The sequence below is a fragment of the Macaca fascicularis genome, chromosome 3 (assembly GCF_037993035.2).
Source record: "Macaca fascicularis isolate 582-1 chromosome 3, T2T-MFA8v1.1".
Classification (NCBI taxonomy): Eukaryota; Metazoa; Chordata; class Mammalia; order Primates; family Cercopithecidae; genus Macaca; species Macaca fascicularis.
In genome coordinates, this window is record NC_088377.1 from 39,605,565 (window position 1) to 39,631,233 (window position 25,669).

Here is a 25,669-nt window from a genome sequence, read left to right on the forward strand (position 1 = left end):
TGTTAAATGATTGTTAGTATAATGAAGTTTCCATGGCAAAAGAGGCTTTGAGACAGTGAGATGGGGGAGGACCCTGGGTTGTCCAGGTGGGGTCTAGCGTCCTCACATGTGCATTGATGAGAGGGAGTACGAGGGTCTGCCTCAGAGGAGGAGACCTGAGGATAAGATAGAGGCCAGAGGGCTGTGGGGCTGAGGGCGGGGGTGGGGTAGGGGCCGGAGGGGCATGGGCCAAGGGTGGGGCAGGGGCTGGAGGGGTGCAGGGCTGAGGCCGGGGCAGTGGTCAGAGGGGTGTGGGGCTGTGAACCAAGCTGCATGGTGGCCTCTATGAATTGGGAGACTCCAGGCAGAAACACAACCTACTGACCCCTTGACTTCAGCCCTGGGACTCCTGACTTCCAGGGCTGAGAGGAGGTTTGCATTTGTGGTAATTTGTTGCAGCAGCCATAGGAAGTTAATGCATTGTATCTGTTCTTCACCTCCAAACCTTTGAAAAGTAACCCTGTTGTATCAGCCTTTTGTGTGCCCTAAATTCTAATGAGATGGTTTGTAGGAAATAACGGACACAAACGGTGGCAGAACACAAAGTTGGACAGAAGCAGTGTCTTCTGTGGTTCTGTAGTTTGGGTCTGTGAAGTTAGATTTCGGTCAGAGAGTGTGTGGTCTTGTTCAGCGTATACCTGGAGTACTTGTTCAGAGCTCCTGGGGGAGTGGTCTTTAACACTGTTAGCATTAAAACTTCAAGCACATCAGGGCCAGAGTTCCTGAGTCAGTGTTAGGCGACCTTTGAATAAGAGTTGGCATGTAGAATCTGCCCACTTTACTAGCATGAAGCAGCAATTTTTTTTTTTTTTTTTTTTTTTTTTTTTTTTTTTTTTTTTAGATCGAGTCTCGTTCTGTCACCCAGACTGGAGTACAGTGGCTCGGCCTCGGCTCACTGCAACCTCCACCGCCTGTACTCAATTGATTCTCCTGCTTCAACCTCCAAATTGCATGATTTATTTTCCTGTTTTACATACTTAGTATGTGACAACTCTGCAAACTTTATCAATACAAATGACATGCCAGAACTTATGAGAATCCAGCATTTTCCCATGCAAATTAGTAGTGATGTGGAATTCCTGGGCTGGTTTGGTTTTATAAGACGTAGGGGCGGATTCTTTGCCTAATTTCTGTGGAACTAACAATTGTTAATCACCCAGCAATCTTACCTCCCCTAACAGCTCAGGTGAGGGGGTTACCCCCACTGTCATGATGAGAGGCAGGAGACTGAGGCTTAGATGAGCAGGTGACACATTACTGTCTAGTCCCACCCACCCCGTAGTTTCCTGCCATGGCTCAGCTATCTTCCTACGAGAAAGGACAGACACCCTGGTGCTGGGTAGAATTCCTTGTGAACCCCTTTGCATCCTCCAGGGAGTTCTTGCTTTACGGTGGTGGCTCATGGGGAGGCCTCTGGCCCACTGAGAAAGTGACTCATGTTGTAACATTACTGTCTCTCTGTCCGGCTGCTGTCGATTGGGTGATTTGTAAACAGACATTTATTGCTCACAGCTCTGGAGGCTGGAAAGTCCAAGGTCAAGGCAGTCCAAGGTCAAGGCACCTACACATCTGGTGTCCCAGGGCCTGTGGCATACAGACAGCAGCATCTCACAGGTTCTTGCGTGTCAGCAGGCATCTCGTTGGGACTCACATGGTGGAGGAGCAGGAGGGCACCTCCACCTCCCAACAAGGACACCAACCCCAGACCTGAGAGCAGGACCTCCCAAAGGTCCCATCTCTTAATGTATCCCATCGGAGATGGTTTCAGCATGAGGTTTTGGGGACATTCAGGCCAAAGCCATTACTCTGCCACGGTGTTAGAGCTGCATGGCATCATTACTGCAGCAGAGCCACAGCCTTCTCATGTGCATTTGCTGCAGGAGGAAGACGCAGGAGCCTGTGCAAGTTGGGGTTCAGTGCAAGAAGTCGAGACCCTCTGGGAATCTTAGCAGGAGGAACTTAAGGCTTTGAGAACTGACACCTTAGGACTGTAGTTTTCTTCAGACTGTAAAAACCTTGGTGTGTGATAATACTGAACATTTCCTGAGCCCTGTGATCCTGTAAAACAGTGGTGGTTAAGACATTCCCCCTCCCCACAACTGCGCCCCCACTTTTACTGCAAGAAGCCCCTTCCTATGTGGCTTAGGCTGACTTGCAGATGACCATTTACCGAGGACAAGGCCAGACACAGGCCTTCAAACCCCCCATCTCTGCCTTATAAGTGATTAGCTAAACTGCCTGTTCGCACTAATCAATCACCTTCCACCTTGAAATGGTTCTTCGTGGTGCAGTTGCGCCTGGGGGGTGGACTTGTCTTTGACTGTTGCCTTCCACAGAGGACGGTTAGGGTGGGCAGGAAAGAATTCTCTGCTACAGGTCTGCATTCCAGGCTGTTTCCAGAAGTGGGAATTCTTGTGCCCTGGAGTCTGGGAATGGATTTCTAGTGTCCCAGCTTCAGGTGGAGTTGAAATTGAGTGAGGCAACCCACCACACCCATCTGGAGCCAGGAACTAGAGCCATTTTTAAAGTGGCAGTTTCTCCATAAGGTTACCCAAAAAATGCGCTCAGCACGTTTCTTTCTTTCTCATATGCATTTGGCCATCTAAAACGGGAATGGTGGCTTTTTCAAGTATGGATGTAGTTTTTTTTGTTTTTGTTTTTGTTTTTGAGACGGAGTCTTGCTCTGTCGCCCAGGCTGGAGTGCAGTGGCCGGATCTCAGCTCACTGCAAGCTCCGCCTCCCGGGTTTACGCCATTCTCCTGCCTCAGCCTCCCGAGTAGCTGGGATTACAGGCACCCGCCACCTCGCCCGGCTAGTTTTTTTTTTTTTTTTGTATTTTTTTTAGTAGAGACGGAGTTTTACCGTGTTAGCCAGGATGGTCTCGATCTCCTGACCTCGTGATGCGCCCGTCTCGGCCTCCCAAAGTGCTGGGATTACAGGCTTGAGCCACCGCGCCCGGCCGGATGTAGTTTTAAATTTTGAGTATTGTAAACCTTAATGTAGCTTCTTAAAATGTTTGCCTGATTATCTGGAGATTTACTAAACCTTTGTAGTGGTAATAATGAGTTGATCTATATGACTTTGCTTTCTATGATGCAATGAAAGTACTCTAATGAAAACCTCTGCAGTTGAGTCAGCAGGCGATTGGCCAAAACAAATTCTGCTTTTTGGGTTTCTTTAACCAAACAAGGGAGTAGAGTGTAGGCTGAAGTGGCAAATTCATTTCAGAGCACGCCAGAGCCCTCAGTGATTGAGCAGCCTTCTCAGGTGAACGTGTAATGTGCCGTGAGTCTTGGCAAGCCTGGCTACTGATGTGTGCACGCGACACCACAGAGCCACACCTAGGAAGATGTGGTTTCTGTAACAAGCTTTGGAAAACCAAAGTTCAACTTAATTATCCAACTTTGTTATGGAAAAAGCTTAGATCAGATGGCCAAAGACCTGATTGTTTCATGGTTGAGACATGGTTATAAAATTGCCCTTACTTGGTGCCAATCAGTGTTGGTCCACAGTGATACTCCTCCAACCTCACTGAATAGTTTGGAGACTGATATGAGACTGTGAAAATCTCCTTAAGGTGAAAAGGGCTCTGGGGCACCCGGGAATATCCGCACACCCGTGGCCGTTCCCCTATAAGGTGGAAAGGACGGCTGGGTCACGCGGGAGCATCCGCACACCCGTGGCCGTCCTCTTTAAGATGGAAAGGGCTTCTGGGGTGCCCTGCAATATCTGCACACCCGCGGCCATTGTGGCTGTCCCACTTTCTGCTCAGTCACCTCTGTGTTCCCGCATTCAGGCTTTGGGACACTCATGAACAGCTCGTCCCCTGGGCTGGTGAGGAAGGAGTGGGAGGTTGTTCTGAGGCTCTGTCACTGTCTGCCCTGTCATGAGCTGGGGAAGGCAGTGGCAGTGACCCTGGAGGAGTCTGGTCAGTGAGGGCTCTGGCAGGAAATGCTGAGGCTTGAGGTGGCTCTGCCAGTCATAACCAAATGTCTTCCCTCTTATTTCCATGATTCCTTCTAGTTCTGTACCTTGCACTGCAGAGTCTCTGTGTGTCTATAAATATACATGAGTTACGATACAGGTGTCTCTTTCCCCTCTGTCTGGGGCTGGGCCCAGGGAGTGAAGTGCAAGACCCCCTTACTGCTGGATGCCCACCAGCACGAGGCACTGCCTGCCCTGCTAACAAATGCCTCCAGCGGGGAGGCGGCGGTAGCACTGCCCCCATGGTGCATCCTTGGTGCATGGAGGAAAATGTGTTCTTGATTAAAACACAGCCCATCCTCTCAAAAGCAGGGTGACAACCACATTTACTTCTGGAATCTTAAAAAAGGGCCCGTCTCTTTGAGAGAAGAACGTAGCATGTATGTGTGTACCTCCTTTGTTTTTTTTGAGACAGTTTCCCTCTGTCACCCAGGCTGGAGTGCGGTGGTGCGATCTCACTGCAAGCTCCGCCTCCCAGGTTCATGCAATTCTCCAACCTCAGCCTCCAGCGTAGCTGGGACTACAGGCACCCGCCACCATGCCTGGCTAATTGTTTGTATTTTTAGTAGAGACTGGGTTTCACCGTGTTAGCCAGGATGGTCTCGGTTTCCTGACCTCGTGATCTGCCCACCTCGGCCTCCCAAAGTGCTGGGATTATAGATGTGAGCCACCGCGCCGGGCCGTATGTGTGTACCTCTTTACAAGTCTTGCCCGACCTTTGCATTTAAAAATTATTGAAAAACTTAAGGATGTAACTGACAAGAACTTTATAGGTTTCTCCAAGTAAAAATTTGGAAAAGTTAAGTGAACCCATAGTGTATTTTATTTCTATGAGTCCCACACTTGGATTTTTAAATGTGGGCAAAACATCTGTATGTTCTTCAGCCTGATTTCCGTGGAATCGTGAATGAAACGTGCTGAAGTTACCATGCGGATTTTGTTATGTGGCGGTGACAAGTGGGGCTGGTCATTAAACAACTGGAGGGATCCCTGTCCTTTCTGTGCTCCTGTTGGACACTAGGCACCTGCTTGGGTGTTTTCTGTGTGTGTGGACAAGATGAGGACAGAATTTCCAGATTCACACGGTGGTATCTTCTCCCTTTTCTGTTAAAACGTGTCTTCTGCTGCTTCTACATAGACCAAGTGTTTCTTTCTCTTGCCTGTCTACATAAACGCTGTTTAACAAAAACTGTATTGCAGACATGTGAAGCTGAATTCCACATGATCAAGCAGATAGAGATGACTGAGTATACTGTTTTGTGGAAGGAAGGTTTAAAATGATTTTTAGCTTTTTCCCTGAAATAGGGAATAATTTTAACTTTTTCCCTGAGATAGGGAATAATGAAATGGGAAAATAATTAAATTTTCCCATTTAATTGTTAAATTATATTTAATTCATGTATTGCAAGGGAAAAAGGAACTAGATCACCCCATGTACCCAAATGAAAATTTAAAGGGTATGGGCGAGTTCATTTGAACTCCTTTAATTTGTTTTTGTTTGTTTGTTTTTGACAGTCTCACTCTGTTTCTCAGGCTGGGTGCAGTAGTACAATGACAGCTCACTGCAACCCCAACCTTCTAGGCTCAAGTGATTCTCCTGCCTCAGCCACCCCAACTGCTGGGATTTACAGGCGTTAACCACCACACACAGCTTATCACCTCTTGGAGACTAGCTTTGAGTTTGGGCATTCACTGAACTACATTTTGGTTAATTCTCAAAGTTTGTCACTGTTTATCTTTAATTTGCTAAAAATCTACATGTATTGTAAAATGCGTTATATGTCCTTAGCATTCATGGATTCCCTGTTATTGGGGCAGAGACGCAGAAGGGCAGAAGGCGTTCGGACATCATCAGGGTTGCAGTTGAGTGCTTGCCCCGAACACACTGGAGCTCTGGGCTCTGTGACCCACGGGGGTCCTCTGTCCACTGAGGGGGCTGGGTTACCTGGAAGGTCCCTCCAGCCTCTGCAATTTTGCCCTTTTCAGGTTAACATCTCATCGTTGTCCTGGACAGCACTGCCTTTCGTTCACTGACCCACGAGTGAACAGCTGGTCAGTGGCCAGTGCTGTTTCCTTCAGCTGGGAGGTGGTGATGTGATAACAGTTCCGTGGAATTTGGTTCTTGGTGTATTAAGGGTTCAGTTGTACGTTTGTTTTTTAATCTGCACCTCTGAATTGGTCTTTTGATTGCAAAGAGATTGCTTGTTGGATTTGTTTCTGAATATTTCGTGGATAACAGGAGAACCTTGCTTATCTGTGTGTTCATTTAATGTGTTTTTGCCAGGCATTTAAATGGGTGCGTTAGCCCACTTTCTGTGTGTGGTGGAGTCATTGAAATCATTTATGTGAAGTCTCTTCTATTAAGGCCAGAGGACGTGGAGTGGTGTCTCCCTAAACTAGGGAGAAATGGCATTGTTCTGCCCTCCTCCCTGGGAACGCTGGTGTTTCCAGGTCTCTGAACTTGGCTCCCACACTGGGAGAGTGGCTGTGGCTTCTGGAGCCGGTTTTGTGCGGGACTGACTCCTTCACTTGCTTTATTCCCCACCATCTTTGCTGCTTTATGACGCAGGGATGAGGGAGTTGGGCCCAGGGGCCTTGCCTGTGCCTGAAGGGCCCGATGCAGAAACTCCTCATGGGAAGGATGTTCCTTGAGGGCAGCTTTTGGAGTCTTTCCCTACTTTTAACTGAGAAGCAGCTATTCACATGGTTCTATTCTGCTAGTGTGTTTCAAAATAATTGGTGTAGAGTTGCGAAGATGTCCGAGACACCCATGATCCACTCCGGGCCAGTGACAGGCAGTGTGCTCAGATGCATTCAGACCACATTCAGATGCCAAAGATTCTTGCTTGGTTATTCTCAAACTTATGAGAATCTAAAACGTGGGCCACGGTATGGATTTTCCCTTGAGCCCCCATGACTTTGCCTTGTATTTTGGGCATAAATGACTTCATCAAGGGGAAAGAATTTGAGGGAGGAGCCTCTGAGGCTAGCGGGGGCGGGGGGAAGAGGAGGGAAAGGAGATGTAGAGGGAAGAGCCAGGCTGGGGCTGGGGCATCTCCCCATGATGCTCCCCCACCCCTGGCGCGAGGCCCCAGGGACTGACTGATTTTCCCACAGGAAACGTGTATGATTGCGTGTCTGTTTTGTGGGCTGGCCATTTGGATTGGGGGAATGTCTGTGTTGTGATTCCTTATTGATTCGAAGGTTGAAAAGGTTTGTGCTCAATACAGGGGTCTCTTGGTGCGATGGGAAATGTGATCGCAGCCGCCTTCGGGGTGGGGAGAGCCCTTGAGGCCCTCAGTGGTGGCCAGTGTCGGCTTCGCTTCCCTGGGTGAGCTGCCCTCAGGGTGGGAAGGGAGGTCCTCGGTGGTGGCCGCTGTTGGCCTTCGCCTCCCTGGGTGAATGCTGCTCCATCCCCGGCTCTCCGACTCCTTGCCTGGGCACCTTCCTCGTTGGAGGCCGTGATCCATCAACTTTGTCCACGCGTGTCCTGCAAACTAGTGCTGACTGCAGGTTCAGGAGTGGTCAGAGGAGGCCAGAAGAGGCCCTCGTGATGCGAAGCTAAACGTTGAATGATGGCGCTGCTGAGTGCATGAGCCGCGTCAGCCCAAGAGTCTGGGTAGGAGGGAACGGCGGGGTGGAGGGAAGACTGGACAGATGGGTGCTTTCCTCGGCCCCTGGGAGCACGGTCAGGTCCATGCTCAGACCTCCTGGTTTCTCCCACATTGCCATAAATAGCAAGGAAAGGACTCGGGGCATCCAGGGACCTCAGGGGTATAAGCTGTGTCCTCACGTGGCCCAAGCTGTGTCCTCGCGTGGCCCCAGCTGTGGCCAGTGATGTTATTCTCTTTAACCTCAGGCTTATTTTTTATAAAAACACAAAGGGACAGAAGTAGTTCAAGGGCCTCTAAAGACTTACGTAATTGTTAATAGGCCTACTTTTATGCTTTCTTATGTATTAAGAGCAAATCATGAAACAAACTCATTTCTGTTTGAAGAAATCTTTACTGTTCTCATTTTTGTGGCAAGCAACATTGATTCTTTGCTTAGTGAGCATTAGTGCCCTCCTGCCCAGTGCGGTTGCCTGGCCTGTCCTCGCACACACCTCTGTCCATTGGTCTCCGTTCACCTTTCCGCCTAGAAGTGTAGGAGGGGCGCTGGGATCTTAGGGCTAGAAAGAAACTCTGAAGACCACTTATGGGGCGGCTTTTAGTCAGGGCTCTCCAGAGAGACAGCCAGCCGGGTGTGCGTGTGTCTCCAGGGGGAGGCTTGCTGCAGGGGCTACAGAGTCCAAGAAGCCCCAGGACCCACAGCCTGCAAGCTAGAGTCCTGGGAGGGTGTGGCTTGAAGACTTGAGAAGCGGAGGGTGCAGATCCCACCCGGGTCTGAGGAGCTGAGACCCAGGAGCACGGGCGGCAGAAGACAGATGTCACCGGCCCATCAGCCACACAGGTGGAGTGAACCCAGTTTTCCCCGCCTTGCTGTTTTACTTGGGCCCTGGGTGGATAGGGTGGTGCCCCCCACACCGGCGAGGATGGGTCTCCACTCAGTCCAGAGGCAAACATGCATATCACACAGAAATAATGCAGAACCAGCCATCTGGGCACCCCGGGCACGCTCAGGTTGATGCACAAAACCAACGCCGCGCGTGGCCCTGAAGTCTGCATGTTCGCATCACTCCACGCACATTGCTCGGTCATCGTCTCGGTGAGTTTGTAAGCTCGTTGTGTGGTTCTGGGGCTCTTTGTCCCGGGTGGTGGTGGTGGTGATGACAGGCTCCCCACTGCCCCAGCTCAGGTATGGAAGGTGATGGCACCAACGGCTCCTTGTTTCTCAGACACTTGAGCGGGTGCTCTGTGCAGCCAGTTCCACCTGCAGCAGCATCTGTTCCCTATGCCTATTCCATTCGGAGTGTGTGCCTCCCTTCTGTCGAGGGTGCAGCCTTCTTTCAGGGAAGAACTGTGTCCTGCTCGCCTGTATCTCCTGTGGTGTATCTCATGGCTGAATAACTAGCTATAGTATACCTCGGTGGCTGAATGATAGGTTCATTGAAAGGAAAACTTGATACTTTTTTTTTCTTTTTGGGATGGAGTTTCACACTCAACGCCCAGGCTGAAGTGCAATGGCACGATCTTGGCTCATTGCAAACTCTCCCTCCCGGGTTCGTGATTCTCCTCCCTCAGCCTCCCAAGTAACTGGGGCTACAAGCGTCTGCCACCATGCCTGGCTAATTTTCATATTTTCGTTAGAGACGGGGTTTCACCATGTTGGCCAGGCTAGTCTTAAACTCTTGACCTCAGGTGATGCACCCACCTCGGCCACCCAAAGTTCTGGGATTACGGCCATGAGCTACCACACCCAAGAACTTAATACCATTTTTTTCTTTTTAAATCATAATGGGCTTGTTAAATGCTTACGTTAGTGCTTATTTTTAAAAATGTTATCTGTGACCTTTCAGCTTTTCACAGCACTTCTCGTGTGAATATTTAAAAAAGGCCCTTTAGTCATGGGGGAGAAGCAGTTATCCCTTTCAGCAGAGGGAGATGGAGGAACAGGCCCTCGTGGGTCTGAGCACAGACAGTCACCCCGACCTTGGTGCTTGCTTAGGTCTGTTCTCTGTTCACCGTAGTGCATCCACTCTCATTGTCAGCTTAAAAATAAGCTTTTTCCTCTTTCTAATCAGAACAGTCAGTTTGTTAACCATCACGTTAAGGTATCGAGAATGATGGCTTTCAGGCCTCAGATATGACACAAGTAGTAAATGCAGCTGACCCTGAACAACATAGGTTTTGAGCTTCGAAGGATCACTTACGTTAAATATTTTCCAACCAAACCCTTACTGAAAAAACCTGGCTTTGTGGAGGGCCGACGTTTCCTACATGCGGTTCCATAGGGTGGTCACGGAGTCCTGTGGATACGTAGATTTGGGTAAACTCGGGGGGTGTTCTGGAATCCATGTCCCTGTGTATACAGAGGGACAACTGCAGCTTTTTAAAAATGTGTGTCCTGCCTTGTCCTGAAAAGGCTCCAAGGTGGATGCAAAATTATTTCTTTTTTTTTGGTTTTCTTGGTGGGATATTGATGTTTATTCTTCAGTGTCTAATATCCTGAGTGAACAGAGTTAGTGCTTCAGGAACAAAGCCAGTCTGGAAACACATATTGAGATATCCACCTTTCCTTCATGGTTTCACAAAAGGCCATGATCATATTTTATTCGATTGAACTGTAGGAAACTGCCAATATTTGCTGTTTTTGGCCTACAAAATGGCAAGTTCGTACGATATTAAAAACAAAGGCTTCCTGGATGGGGAAAATAGGAATCGGTAAGAACCTGAAGTTGTCTGTCATGGCCTCTGAGTCACAGGTAAATAAACCTGCGTGAGGGGAAGTTGGCTGTACAGTATTTTCCTTCTGTTTTGAGACTGTCGGAAAAAGGCCAGTTCCATTGCGTTGGGTCCCTTTGCCTCACCTTTGCTGCAGAGGGGACTTGCCATTATTCCTCTTGTTTCCGTTGCCCAGGAGGCTGATGCCACATAGAAGACCTGCAGGTCGGTGGATGTGAAACAGGCAACGGACACGCTGTGCACCTTGGGACGCATCTGAGAAGTGCGTGCTTGCAGCAGGTCTGAGGTTGAGGGCGTGTTCCATCTCCTCTCTCTTCTCTGGCTTTGCAGGCCTTTGAAGTTGGTCCTGGAAAATGAAATTTAGTTAATGCTGATTTAAGCTCCAGGTCAAAGCTGGGGGACCGAAGAGAGCCGCCCTTCACTAGGGGTGTGAAGCATTGGGCCTTCCCATCAGGAGGCAGCAGGGACTCGAGAGAGCCCCACATGCCCTCCAGTTCCCTTATGTTGAAATTTTTTGTACTCGGCCATGCCGGGTCATTTTGGGAGGTAAATGGGGGGTTCACATGGGGGTGTGCAGTATTCTTAGGTGTCAGGTACGAGAGTTGAATTTGTAGAAGCTGTGCAGATAGGAAAGGGCCTGGCCGGGAGTGCTGTTTACAAGGAGCCGATTTAACGTGAGGTCTGTGCTCTGCCTGGCTCCGTGTCTGACCGGTGTCTCCCAGTCTGCAACAGGACGTTCACGTGACTTGGCGCCATCGTCCCACTCTGTGTAGACGTCTGAGGATCTGTGCGCGGCTGCTCTGTGAGCATGAGTTGTGATAATGAACTGAGAAGCAGTGAACAAACCCTGTATTGGTCAGCACTGGTTCCACGGCCACTTCTGCCGTGGTTGGAGTCATTCATAATAAAGTGTGCTGGACTCCTATGCAGAGCTCTGAATTTCAGAGGCCCTTTAACTCGGCAGCTAACGAGCCGCTTCCTTCAGAAGACATTTGAGTCCCCTTTACCTGCCAGGGTGACCCTGGGAGTTTGAAGATGAGTGAGACAAGCCCTCCGTGTCTTATGGATTTTACTGTCCAGAGGAGAGACAGATGTGGATGGTGAAGAAGGCCCTATCAGAGGTCAGCTCATGTCAGTTTTATTTCTTCAGCACTTGCTGTGTTCAGGCGGTGCCCCGGGCCATGTGCAGAGTATCTGGGGACCCTGCCCATGGCATCCCAGGCACAGCTAGCATCTGCGCCATCTTCATACTTGGTCTGAGTTTTGGGGAAGTACCGAGGATGGATTCTGCCTTTGCTGGAGAGAGTTGGAAGTCAGGGCAGCCCTCCACAAGATGATGATCGCCAGCTGATTCCTCAAGAAAGAGAGGTGGTCCCCACATGGGCAGAGCAGGGCAGCATGCGCAGACCTGGGTGTGGGGTCTGGGGCATGTGCATCTGAGTGGGGTCTGCTGGGAGACAGCAAAGGTGAGGTGTGAAGGCAGTTGGAATTTACAGGATAAATTATCACTAAGGCGATGCTGGGAAAACATAAAATTGGGACTCTCTGGGGTAAACGGGGACTTAGGGTGACCCTGGGCGTGGGTGTTTTCAGGCTCTGAAGGCAGAGATTTAGGAAATTGGGGCAGAGCTGAGCTCCAGACGAGGATGAAGACCACCCTTGGGATGTTGAATGAGACAGGGGTGGAAACCCAGTGAATGTCGTAGGGTCAGTCCAGCAGGAAGGCAGCAGAGGAGACCGCTGTCCTCAAAGGCCTCGTGGCGCCTGCCTCTCAAAGTGCTGGGATTACAGGCATGAGCCACTGCTCCCTGCCGATACTTTTAAAATTTCTAAGCTACTCTCTCTCATACCCACTCCCGTATTATTTTTTTTTTAGACCAGGTTTATGGCTATATTTTTTCCAAGGAAATCAAACCAGTTACCTGTTTGAAGTACAAATAACACCGTGTTTAAAAACCGAAAATGCCAATTTGCATAGAAGTTTCCAAATACCCAGTTGGTTTGAGCCTTGCATTGCAGTGTCACTACCTGCTCTTAAATTTCTACACGATGTATAGATAGCGAGGCAGGGACGGCTCGTACATCTTCAGGTTTCGATTCTACTCACGTGGGCTATATTTTCATTTATTTTGGCACACCTGTGGGTGTGGCAAGCAATGCTAGGGTATTTATTTTGAAGCTTGTCCAATAACAGTTGGGAAGATTTTCACATTTTTAGAATTTTCATAGTAATAGTTATAATTTACAAAGAATTTAAAATTGTGTAGTCATTATTTTGCTTTTTTCTAGATGTGCCCCGAAACAGGGTTGCTAACTATCATTCTACATCACAGGATTCAGAACAGTACCCTTTTGGAGCAGATGCCTGTAATCGAGGAATTCCGCCTAGTCGGTTCACTTTAAACGTGTTTAAAAGGTTTTCTTTATCCTGGTTGGCACCTGTGGCTACAGTTTGTTTTCACTGCTGAGGAATATTCCATGATGGAAACCGTAATTCATCTGTTTTTCATATCGGTGGACATTTGGATTATTTTGGGAGGGTGTGTATGTCTATTCAGCCTTCATTGTTTCAGGATTTTTTGTAGAAGATAATGTAACAGTGTAACATCCTCTGCTACGGAGCCAACACGAACCCTGATGACAGCCACACAGACTCACGCACAGACTCTCAGGCCTTGTTACCAACGCATAGAACCATTTTCTTAAGTTGAAACACAGTAGCAGAACCTGAAGCCATGTGAACGGGTCCTCCGATCTTATACTTGGAATTCACTTTTTATTACTATGTCTGCCAATTAGGAAGCATATCAATTATACAGAAAACTGAGAATGTAAAATTATATGTTTATAACAGAAAAAAACTTATTTAATACCCCAGAACACATGACTATGTTTTTCCCTCATACCCCACCACTGTTTTCTTTGCTTGAAATGTGAAATGACACTTGAATGCGGTTTTCTAGCGACTGTTAGACTGGCATAGTTCTTCAGAGACAGAGGATGTAAAGCACATGGAGAATTTCTGTTTGTGGAATGTGATTTCCCGGTCACCTCATTCAGGCTGCCGCCGCCTTCCCCTCTGGCTGCCTGCACCGTGGGACGTCTGAGGAGGTCCCTGTTTCATCCTCTGGAAATTCTGAAAAGGAAGGAGAGGAGGGCGTGCAGGGTGTGGTACCTTTGTGTTGGTCCTTTGAGCTTTTATTTGGAGTCTGGGCTACCTTGGTGGTTCCTGCCTTTATGTCCCTAGCTCGTGGCTTCGTCCTTGTGTCTAACTCACAGGCAGACAGATGGAAAGGGAAGTTATATTCAGCCAACAGCTTGATCTTATTCTGAAGGCTCAAATCGACTAGGTATTTGGAGACTTGTGTGCAAATTGGCATTTTTGGTTTTTAAACACAATGTCTTATTTGTACTTCAAATGGGTAACTGATTCTCTTGGAAAAAATATAGCCATAAAGATGGTTCTTTAAAAAAAAAAAAAAAAGGAGTGGGTGTGAGAGAGTGGCATAGAAATTACACCAGTAATGGTTGTGCGTGGTGGCTTACGCCTGTAATTCCAGCACTTTGAGAGGAGGAGGCAGATGGATCCCCTGAGGTTAGCAGTTCCAGACCAGCCTGGTCAACATGGTGAAACCCCGTCTCTACTGAAAATATGAAAATTAGCCAGGCATGGTGACAGGCACCTGTAATCCCAGCTACTTGGGAGGCTGAGGCAGGAGAATCACTTGTACCCGGGAGGCAGAGGTTGCAGTGAGCCGAGATTGCGCCACTGCACTCCACCCTGGGCGACGTTCAGAAACTCCATCTCAAAATAGAAAGAAAAAAAAAAAAAAAAACCCCGGTAACGGAAACCTGACTGCGTCATCTGTGATGGAGATGGCAGATTATTTGATTTTTAGTGACAGGATGAATTGGATATGTTTGCAGTATTGATCTTGACAAGGGAAATGGTGAGAACCAAATGTGCCGCCCAGCTTGGGCCTTGCCATTGGCAGAAGACCCTGGCGGGCAACAGACTGGAGACTCAGAGACCAAGGAGAGAATTCTCACGCTGTGACGCTGGTGCAGTGTGTGCTTCTGGACTCCTGCTGGAGGGAGCGGCCCCTTTGCCTTGCAGGCTTTGGTGCAATGGAGACCTTAGGACCTGCCCCTCCTGGCACACCTGTGGGTGTGGCGAGCAGTGCCAGGGCTGAGGCACAGTTGGTGAGCCCGGAACGTGGAGGGGGAGAGGCTGTACACGCCGTCAGGCGTCTGCTCCAGCAGCCGGGGGTTTCCGCAAGGGGGCGGGGCGTTGGTTTTCCTACTTGAATTTGGGTAGGGAGGGTGTCCTGGGATGCTGTGTCTGCACTTGTGTTGCTCTGAGGTCAAGTTGTGGCCTCGAGTCCCTATCCCTCTGCCAAAGTGAGGGTTTGCCCATTTTCAGGTCAGATTTCCCTTGGGTCCGGGTCTCTAGGAGTGGGGCGCATTCCAAGGGGGCGTGAGCACGGTGGACGCGCCTGGGCCTCTTCCTTTCCCCCCAGCTCCTGAGCTGTGTGTGAAGAGCTGCCCAGCGGAATCGCTCTCCTGCCTGGTGTTTCATTCACCAGAAATCGTTCTCACTGTGGACTCTTGAGTCAAATGTAATCCAGGAATGGAACGTGCTGTTGCTGAATGCCACACACAGCATCAGGAGCTTAGTTGGGGATTATATGATCTTACCCCACACCTTAAATGTAAAGACTATAGTTGTCAGGCCTCTGAACCCAAGCCAAAGCCATCGCGTCCCCTGTGACTTGCACGTATATACGCCCAGATGGCCTGAAGTAACTGAAGAATCACAAAAGTGCAAATGCCCTGCCTGGACTTAACTGATAATATTTTACCAGAAATAAGTGAAAACGGCCGGTCCTTGCTTAAGCGATGATTTTTGTGTGTGTGTGTGAAATTCCTTTTCCTGGCTCATCCTGGCTCAAAAGGCTCCCCCACTGAGCACCTTGTGACCCCCACTCCTGCCCGCCAGAGAACCCCCCTTTGACTGTAATTTTCCTTTCCCTATCCAAATCCTATAAAATGGCCCCACACTTACCTCCCTTCGCTGACTCTTTTCAGACTCAGCGCGCCTGCACCCAGGTGAAATAAACAGCCATGTTGCCCTCACAAAGCCTGTTTGGTGGTCTCTTCACACGGACGTGCATGACAATAGTTAAGGGGATACTGAAGTCTTTAGCAGCTCCAAGAACTTTTTCAGTTTGTGTCAGGACATTTTAGGCAGAAGGAAAAGCTTGCTCAGGCAATCTTATAGAAATGTTTGGTGCAGCGCCATTAACTCGTGGAATAAATGTGTAACTTTCCATGGCGGCCCTCTGGAAAGAGATGCACTTTGAGTGCACCCTGGTCTGCTCGCTACAAGAATCGGCCGTGTCACCCCGCTTTCTGTGGGTCTGCATGTGTGCGTGGTCCATTGCTCTCCACTGTGGCCATGGAAGGGAAGATGATCTGGAATGCTGGCGACAGTTATCGGTGTGTGTTGATGTGTGCTGCTTTCCACAGGGGAGAACATTTCTGTTTAATAAACATCTCATCACGATGATGACTGCAAGATATTTGAGCCTCATTCAAGAGTGTTTCTGGGTTCCTTCTGTTTTTAATCTGCTTTCTAGCACTAGGCAAGTGAAGACATGGAAAGTAAAAACCCATCGAACTTGTAGAGACATGGTGTTGTGTAGGAGCAGACTGTAGCCTCTGGCTCTGTTTAAAGATTGTAGTAAACCTCTTACCCGGGATGGCCAGGGTGTAAATTATCTTGTTTAATCGAAATGTGAATGAGTCAAAGCTGACGCCTGCATTGTTGATGAAATACCAGATTTTAAGGGAACATGTCAATGTACCATAAGATACCAGCAAAGTTCCTCGATGAGGTTCGGCGCGGGCTTGGAGGAGCTGGGCCTTAGGTCACCAGGGTCGTCTCTGGGAGCAGATGCTCAGTGTGGGCATTAGTCACTTAGCCTTTCCAGAGCCGAGGAACAGCTCGCTGTGGTGGTTTTTGGAACCTGTATTTTGAGTCAGTTTGTCCCACTTGACTCGAAGTTGCTGCTCAATTTCAGACCTTTGCCTCCACCGTGAGCTCGTTTTCTTGTCCCCTGATAACTGCCTCGGTTGCCTCAGCCTGACATTCGAGCCTCGTCGTTCATGGACACAGGCTCCGTGGTGGGGCAAAGGCCACGACTCCGGCTTGCACAGTTCCGTGCCTCTCACCATGGTTTATCATATCACTCCCGGGACCTCCTGTTTAGAGGAAGAGTGTCCCTTTCCTGCAGGCCCTGTGTGGTGTGGAAACCACCCCTACCTACCTTTCTCCTCTTTGAACTGTACCGTGAAGCTATTTCTGTTCTAGTCAACCGTCAGAATTTAAGGAACAGTGATTTATGTAACTTATCACACGCTTCTCAGCAGTTCTTTATGAATTTCATTCTATTGTGGAATTATTGCAGTTTTCACGGCTATGCTGGTCTCACGTTGTGGCCCTTGGTAACTACCTTGAAATGAATTGCCTTCTCCATTGTGTGTTAAGGTTGTGTCTGGGAGCTGTTGAGGCCTCACCTCTGCTTGGGGAGGTGGCTTTGCTCTCCTGACAAGAGGAAGAATCTTATTTAGAGCATTTCTAATGTGGTTTTTGTTTCCAGACAGAACTACTTTTTTCACAGAGACGGCCACTAAAGTCATAAATTATGCTCAGGATGGACACACGGGTCAGCTGACAGAGTGGAGTCCAGAACAGACCCAAAGATGCAAAAGCAGTTCAGTAGAATTTGAGTCTTTTCAACAAATGGTGCTGGAATTATGGGAGAGTTGTATGCAAAAGAGTGAAAACAGGGAGAAATTCCTGTATGAAAATTAAGGTGGACCATAGCCCTGAATGTAAAATACCAAACTACAAAACCTGTAGAAGAAATGGAAATTGTCAAGACCTAGGGTGAGAGCTCTTAGCCATGATACCATGATCCATAATCAAGGAAGAAAACAAGTAAGTAAGACTCATCAAAATTAAACTTCTAATATAAAAGACACCCCTAGGGAATTGAAGAGACACATTTTCGATAGATGGGGAGAAGATGTCTATGAACCATGCAGCCGGCAAAGGACTCATATCCAGAATGCACAGGACTCCCACGGCTCATGACAGAGAACAAACCACCTGACTTAAAAGCGGGAAGAGACCTGAACAGATGCTTCACTGAGAAGGATGGGAGGATGGCCTGAAAGCATCTGAAATGACCTTCAGCGTGACTGGTTGCACCGAGATGTGCACCAAAGCCGCAGCGAATTTGTTCACACCCCTGCTGGAGCGCCTGACTAAGGTCTTCCGACAGCCCCAGGTGCTGGTGAGGACAGGCAGTCGAGACTCCTGTGCGATGCTGGGGTTCAGCAGGGTGCAGACAAGTTGGCGGTTTCGTATAAAACTGAACTCACACAAACGTGGGGCCCGGTGACCCCACTCCTGGGTATTTACCCTAGAGAAACAGAAGCTGATGTTTAAGAAAAATTGTGCCCAGATGTTAATAGCGCTGTCTATAGTTGCCCAAAACAGGTTACAATGTGCTACAGCCATACGTGGAATAATAAACATCCAGCAACCCTGAGGCCTGGCTGTTGATCACAGGACACCCTGGGTGCACCTCCAAGCACGATGCCCAGGAAATCGTGATTTTGCGAGTGTTTTGCCACAACACTCGCAAAAGACAGACTCGGAGGATGGGAGAACACAGAGACGGTGGTTGCTGGGAATGGGACGGTATGCTTATGAGGCCCCGTGAGTGGGTTTGGGGCTGCTGGACTGTTCTGCTTGTGTGATGATGATTATGGGAATATTTGTGCCGAAATTCACAGAACTGAACACTGTCCGCTTTACAGTAATTTTTAAAAAGCGGTAATATGCTCATTTTCAGTACTGTTTTTAATGGAAGATGGAGTTTGCAGACAATTCGTTAGGGCAAGCCTGTCTCAGGAGTTTGTAGACGATTCGTTAGGGGCCTGTCTCAGGGCCCTTGGGTTGGGTTGGGTTGGGTTGGGTTGGGTTGGGTTGGGATGGGTTGGGTTGGGTTGGAAAAGCCTTCCCTGTTGCAGGCAGTAGCATGGGGCATGGAAAGGATATCGCCAAGGAAACACGGAGAATCCTTTGAGGAAGCATGTGTATTTCTAACTTGCTATAAGATAGAATTGGAATTTGTAATGGTTTTGTTTTCTAGAGTCTTGGTAGAATAGGGAAGACAGTGTAATAAAAGCTAATTTTGAAATGAAGAATTTTAAAGATTTTCAACAGAAATAGCTCTAGGAAGTCACCCTGGAAATGTTTTTAAAGATGTTCAGGAGCAATAGCTCTAGGAAGAGTCACTCTGGAGTTGCTTCTTGAGCATTGGTTTTCTGGCTGTATCTTCCGACTTTCATTTTTAAGTTTTGCTGTGAGTTGGGGATGTGTGGGAATAACCATCCCCAGGTGTTGGGTAGGAGTGGCCCTGCAGGAGGGTGCATGTGCCCCAAGGCCTGGGGCACTGTTTCAACCTAGCATGGAACATAGGAACTCTTGTCAGTGGCTGGAGTAAGAGTACCAGCCTGGAAGGCTGGGGGAGCCCCGGGGTGGTCTGGGCACTGTCCTCCCTGCCTGCAGGATGGCAGCTGGAGGAGCTCGAAGGCTGCCTGCCTCATGGCTGTCAGCGCAGCAGCCCTTCCTGGCCCTGGAGCAAGCTTTTGGTCCATGAGTCTCTGCACAGGGACTTGCCTCCTGGGACCTCCGCCACTGTCTTGAGGGCCCTGGTGCCACTTTCCCGGTGGGACCCAAGCCTCAGGCAGCTGCGACCCCAGATTCGGTTGCTTTCCCTGCCATCTCATTCCAGCACGAGTACTCACCCCACTCAATGCAGAGCCTCAGGTTCCCTCAAGATCCCCAGAGATGGAATCTCCCAATTTAACAAGATAGTTGGTGACAAGATTTGAGCGGCACTGATTTAACTCAGCTCCCAGAGTTTAAGTTCTCAAGACACAGTCTTGCTCCTTCCCTGGCCTCATCCTGTGTAGCTGGTGTGGATGCGGGGTTTCTGGAGGGTGGGGCTGAGGCAGGTCAGCAGCAGGGGGATGGCTCATTATCGATCGCTCAATGCCTTGAGGATAACTAGGATTAATGACCTTTATAGGGTTGTAGGTTTGGGGTATATACATATATATGTGTGTGTGTATATATATATATACACATACATACATACATACATATATAACGAGTTGGATTTCACGTGGGGCAACCTACAGCAGTGTGGCCTCACCAGGTGCCCAGCAAGACACTTGCTGACACTGTTACTGTGTGTGTTCCCGTCATCCCACGAGGTGGACACGGTTATCACCACATTTTTCTGACATGAAACTTGGAGAGGAGAGGGTTTAGGAAACTCCTGAAGCCACATTGTCAGCGGGACCCGGGTGGTCTGGCCTTAGATCCTGCACTGTTTGCCCCTCGCCACGCTGTCAGCAGACCTGGGTGGTCTGGCCTTAGAGCTCACGCTGATCGCCCCTCCCTGCCACGTTGTGGGGTTTTTCCTGCTTCTGGGCAGCATTTGATAGCTTGTGAAACAAGACCAAGACTTGCCATGAGTGGATATGCGATTATCTGAGATCCAGAACGTTTCTGGACCTGGCATTGCCAACGTCACGTAAGGGGAGGTAAAAACATTTTCTTTGTGGTCATTGGGGCTCCTGAAACGGTGTTTTTCCCAGTGAAAATTGACTCATAAAAATCTGTTAACTCAATACTATGTGAACAGGAAGAGGTGTGTTGGGCTCTAGTTAAATGTCTCAGAGCCACAGAAGTAAATGAGGGCACCTTCCAAGCACAGCCTCCCGGAGGGGAGGCCAAGGACGTTTGCCTGGAGGGTTTGCCATGAAGCAGGACTCGGGCAGGGCTGGTCTGTCTGGAAAGGCCTCTGCCATGATGTAAGTTAGTTGAAGTAGTTGAGGGGTGGTGGCGTGAGGTCGGTGGTCCCCAAGGAAGCCCCTAGCAAGGCCGGTTTCCGTGGGATGGAAAACTGCCATTCAGTGGCTGTACTCCTGGCTTCACTGGTCTGATGTACAATCCTGCACTTGGGTACTTGGATCCCAGCCAGGTCAGATGGTTGTATCGTGGAGCAGCGTTTGTGTCATTAGAGAGCAGAGTGGTGGTTCCCAGAGGCTGGGAAAGGACAGAGGTGAGGCCCCTGAAGGATGCTGGTCTTCCTGGTTTAGGGGTTTGGGGCTCAGCCACCTTCCTGTGTCCGTGTAAATAATACCCAGGATCATTTTCGCTTGCCCCACTTTAGTTAAGCATTGGAGCTTCAGGATGTGCGTGCCCACGTCACCTGGGCCGTGATCCTGGAGTTGGGTGAGACTGATTCCCGGGTTTATAGAATTACTCTGGGATTATTAAAAACAGAAGCACTTGAGGCATTCATAATGCTATTTCCTGAACATAATTTATGTTCAGTTCTTCAGAAACATTTCTCTGAGGAAGCATCTATAATTTTTGTTTTCTGCCACTCAGTGCTAGAAAGAATTGTGCAACACTCAAGTGAGTGGCATTATTCCCCTCCCTCCACCATGCAAGCAAGATTAAAGGTACCTCTGGCCCCCCTCAGTCTTCTCACCTGCAGGGCGCCTGGCGTGGCAGTGTGCTGCCTTCCGTCTTCTTTTTGGGGAGAATTAGTCATGTTTGTGTGTACTGCTCAGCTCAGCCTGGTGCGGTTGTGTGGGTGAGGAGCTTGGTTGCTAGGTGACCCTCCCAGGCCTGCCTCCCACCTCCCTAGGCCTTGTTCTAAACTGACAGATAACCAGTGTGTTTTGGAAGAGGACAGCAGCAGGGCAGGAGAAAGTTTATTCAGACTTTCTCCTTGCCCTGGTGTTTGAGCCCTCATCCAGCCTGGGCCCTTCTACGGAGCTGCCTTTGTGTGTTGCAAACCACTCCCTCCCAATAACCGTGCTTTCAAAGGTTTGGAAATGTGAATTAACTCATCTTCAATTTAAAGCGTACTATTAAATTTTCATGTTGAAACTGATGTATTTTATGGCCTTTATTTGATTTCTCTTGATTTTTTTTCCCCATATGAGACATTGCATCTTAAGGGAGACAGGCTGGTGTTGGCCCCCTTTCCTAAGGATGGAAGTGAATTCTGAAAGCCCTTTATGTAGGCAGCGAAATAATCAGGGAACCTTTATTATAGCTCTGCCTGTCCATGTAAAGCGAGCACGACTCATAAGCAGGAAAAAGTGCAGCCCGGGGGCAAGGTGAGCCCTAATGCTGCCTGTGCCTCGCCTCCCTGCCATGAGGAACGGAAGTGCAAGCGCAGGTGGTTGAGTCAGCCTCCAAGCCCAGCCTGCGCCCCCCTCACATCCCTCTGCATCTGCAGGGGCACAGGCCATGCTGCCACCCCTCGCTCAGTGCCAGGGCTGATGCATCAGGAACAGGGGGTGCTGTCCGCCCCTTGCTCGGTGCCAGGGATGATCTGTCAGGATCCCTTGTGCTCATCTGGTCCTCACGTCTTCATCACCAGCCTCCTGCTGGTAACGGGCTTGTTATTACCTTGGTATGTGTTGTGGGGCAGTGCTCAGTCCTCCGAGGGAGGGAATCGGCCCTTAGCCAATTCACATTCAACAGGACCGGGGAATGGGTTCTTGTTCCATGTCCTGGATCCCAATAAGCCCTTGTCCTGGACCCTGTAATGCCCGGGGTCTTCCTGAGAAACGCTGGTGCCACTGGAGCACAGCCCGGCCCCCTCCAGTTTCTCTGCTTTGTAACTGCACTTGTGTTTAGCAGGTCTTCCAGGACTTAGACGCTGCTTGGTGTGAGCCAGGTTTTGTGTGGAAAGAGGACAGGTCCGAGTCGACAACCAACCAGCCCAGAACCATCTTTTATGCTTCCAGATTCTGTGGCCAAAAACTTACCCGTGTACATTGAGGGTGATGCATTTCTGCTCCAAGACGTCTGTGGACTCAGCTGGAGGGATGGAAAGGATGTGGAGCCTCTTCACTCCTGGCCTGGCCTTGGACCTGCTGTGCAGCCTCTCAGTGGCACCAGGGCCCCCTTGTGTCACAGCAGTCTCGGGTTCGTGGCACTGCCTCAGGATGTCCCAGGCTTCATGATGTCCAGGCTCCCCTGGCATGGCGACCTCAGGTGGGTGGCACTGCTCTGACGGACGTCCCAGGCTTCATGATGGTAGGGCCTCCTTGTGCCATGGTGGCCTCAGGATGGTGGCACTGCCCCAGGGTGTCCTAGGCTCCAAGGCCAGTGTTCCATCCAGCGAAGGGAAGTTGTACTGTAAGGTCTAGTCTCGGAAGGTTCCTGGGGTCCTATCCTTCAGAGTGGTCCTACACTCACCACAAATCAAGCCAGGGGAGGCCCTGCCAGAATTTGAAGCTGCGTTTCAGGTGGTTCCACAAGGCCTCTTTTATTTTGGCCTAGTCAGGTATATAATTCTTTTTCTCTTTGGTTTTATTGAGACAGGCAAAAAAAAACCTTTTTGTTGCCCAGGCAGTGGTGTGAGCACAGCTTACTACAGCCTCAACCTCCCAGGCTCAAGCGATCTTCCTGCCTCAGTCTCCTGAGTAGCCAGGACCCACAGGCACATTTCCCACATGTCCCCATGCCTGACTTATTTTTGTATTTTTTGTAGAGATGGAAGTTTGCAATGTTGCCCAGGCTGGACTCGAACTCCTTGACTTAAGCAGTCCAGCTGCCTCAGCCTCCCAAAGTACTGAGATCACAGGCATGAGCCACCGTGCCTGGCCAAGTGTGTTTCTAATTTCAAAATTAAGAGGACCCCCAGCCAGTTAATTACGTCTCTTTTGGAGCATGCTGCTTATAGTACATCAGGAAAAATCCTCCAGAACTTGGAAAGGGGGCTGGACAGACACTGCCCTTTGAGGTTGTCTGATAAACCCCTGGGGTCTTTAACCATCTGGAGGGATGTACCATGTCAGACGCACTGTTGTCGACCGGCTGAAGCCCAGGTTTCATGAGGTTTTGTGTCGGCTTGTAGTACTTTCTCTGGCAGAGATGCGAGTGACTTCTGCTCACTGAGAGGCTCAACTCAGAGACTTCATGGCCTGAGGGACGGCAGGCTGTTTGAGCTGATCGAGCAATCTCGCGCTACCCTTATTTTCTGAAACGCCTATGAGTGACTTCTCACATGGTCTTTGAAGCGGCTTCATGCCCGCGCTCCTTGGTAATGATCGAATGCTTTTTTTGACCCCTCGTCCCCTTTCTTTGGGATGTTCCAGTCTCAGTTCTCATGTGTTCTGCTTCTACGGTAATTTCTGAAGCTGCTGAATGTAGAAAGCACTGAGGAGGCTGTGCTCCTACCCCTGTGAGTCTTCCAGGCATCATCCTCTCCCCTTGGCGAGGCGGCGTCCATGGCACACCGAGGAGGCTGTGCTCCTGTCCCCCGTGAGCTTTCCAGGCGTCCTCCTCTCCCCTCCAAGGGGGACAGGAGGAACCTTTCAAACCCTTCTTAAACTTGTTTTCATGTCTTTGTTTTAACAGATTTCTTTGTATCTTCTCCGTTATCCAGAAGTGAAGGTGAACGCTGAGTTATTCACGGGAGTCAAGAAACCACACGCAGCCCAAAGTGACGTTGGTTTCCCTGAAATGATTTGTGTGTGTTCACCTTAAAATGCAACTCAGTAAAACAGGTGTGTTTTGAGAAATAACTTTAAATTACCCAGGTAAAAATGTGACAGTTAAATTTCATCGTCTGTGCGGGTGTCCACAGCCCCCTTCTGTGATTGCGTGTGAGTTTGTGACTTGTGGTTATTTTTGAAGAAAGAAAATCTGTTGCTGAGGACTTTAGAGGGTGTGCTGGGATTGTGTAGGGTGGACATCGGGGGCTTCAGTGTGTGGCTTCCTTGAAGAGGTTCAAATTAAGGCTGAGAGTCTCTACTCCAAAATGCTCCAAAACCTGAAACATTCCGAACTTCCTCATGACACTCGAAGGAAATGCTCTTCGGAGCACTTTGGATTTCAGGCTGGGGATGCTCAACTGGAAAGTGAAACATTGCAAGACCCTTCTGGCCCCGGGAGCTTGGATAAGGTCATGAAGGGGGCCTGTGCCGGGTGTCCCTGGAGTGTGAGGCAGCCTGGGCTCGCTGAACTGGTTTTTGTAGGAGCCACAGAAGGGAAAGAGCGTCAAAGTGGCCACGTCTGGCTCCTGAGAAGGCTGGACCAGAAGGAGGTGGGCACAGAGGGCAGCAGTTGTGTCCCCAGGGTCCTGGGCTCCTGTCCCTGGTGGAGTTGAGAGCCTCCTCTAGTTGTGGCCTCTCCCCTGTCAGCAGCCACTGAGGCCTGAAGGGAGAGGAGGGGGCTGAGGAGAGGAGGAAGGATAGGCCTGCTTCTGGAGAGGGCCAACATCGGCCTGTGCTAGCCTCGTTTGTTACTCCTGCGTCCAGGGTGCACGGCCGTGTCTCGTGGTGTAGCGGTTCCCGGAATGCACAGCGTTCTTGTCTGCAGTAACAGCTTTGTCTCCGACCCTTGGAGGCAAGTTACCTTTTTCCCCAGTGAAAAGAGGTAGAAAATCTTATAGAAATGCATGTGCTCTAATGTCTATTTTCTGATAACACATGGTCGCTTAGGCTAAATCTTTGGGAGGTCAAGGCAGGAGGATCACTTGAGGCCAAGAGGTTCAATACCAGCCTGGACAACATAGCAAGACCCCATCTGTATAACAGAAAAATTAGCTGAGTGTGGTGGTGCGTGCCTGTGGTCCCTGCTACTCTGGAGGCTGAGGTGGGAAGATCACTTAAGGTTACAGTGAGCTGCGATTGCTCCACTATACTCCAATCTTGGTGACAGAGCCAAGACCCTGTCTCAGAAAGAAAAGTTAAAAAAAAAAATCCAGAAATGTCATTGTCTTTTTAAATCATCCGAAAAGAAAAATCGTTTTTTTCTAAGAATGTAAAGGGAAACTGATACGATTCTTTCCTTGCATTGTTTCTCCTTTTCAAATATTTACAGTAGTCCGTCCACATCGTCTCTCATCTCATTACAAAGCAGCAGGTGTCTTTGAGGTTAGTGGTGTTTCTCTGTGTCACACCTTGGAGAACAGCCAGCATGAAACCTCTTACCACAATCGTGCGCATCGTTTGTAGTCCCAATTAAAATCCTCTCCAGAGATGCCTGTGCTGCTTATTATAGCATAACTTTGGTTGTGCTGAAACGTGCATTCAGCTAATGGTTTTAAGTTCATATCTGAGATGATGTTGTATAATTCATGAAGCATGTGGGATCAGTAATGATTGAAGATAATTCTGGCTGA

General features: G+C 49.2%; 1 long non-coding RNA gene across 1 annotated transcript; it reads left to right on the plus strand.

Annotated features, from left to right (window-relative positions):
• Positions 1-22,293: 22,293 nt before the first annotated feature.
• Positions 22,294-24,047, plus strand: LOC135969828 (uncharacterized). Its single transcript, XR_010585229.1, has 2 exons — positions 22,294-22,533; positions 23,930-24,047. It is a non-coding gene; the product is annotated as an uncharacterized lncRNA (long non-coding RNA).
• The last annotated feature ends 1,622 nt before the right edge of the window (positions 24,048-25,669 follow it).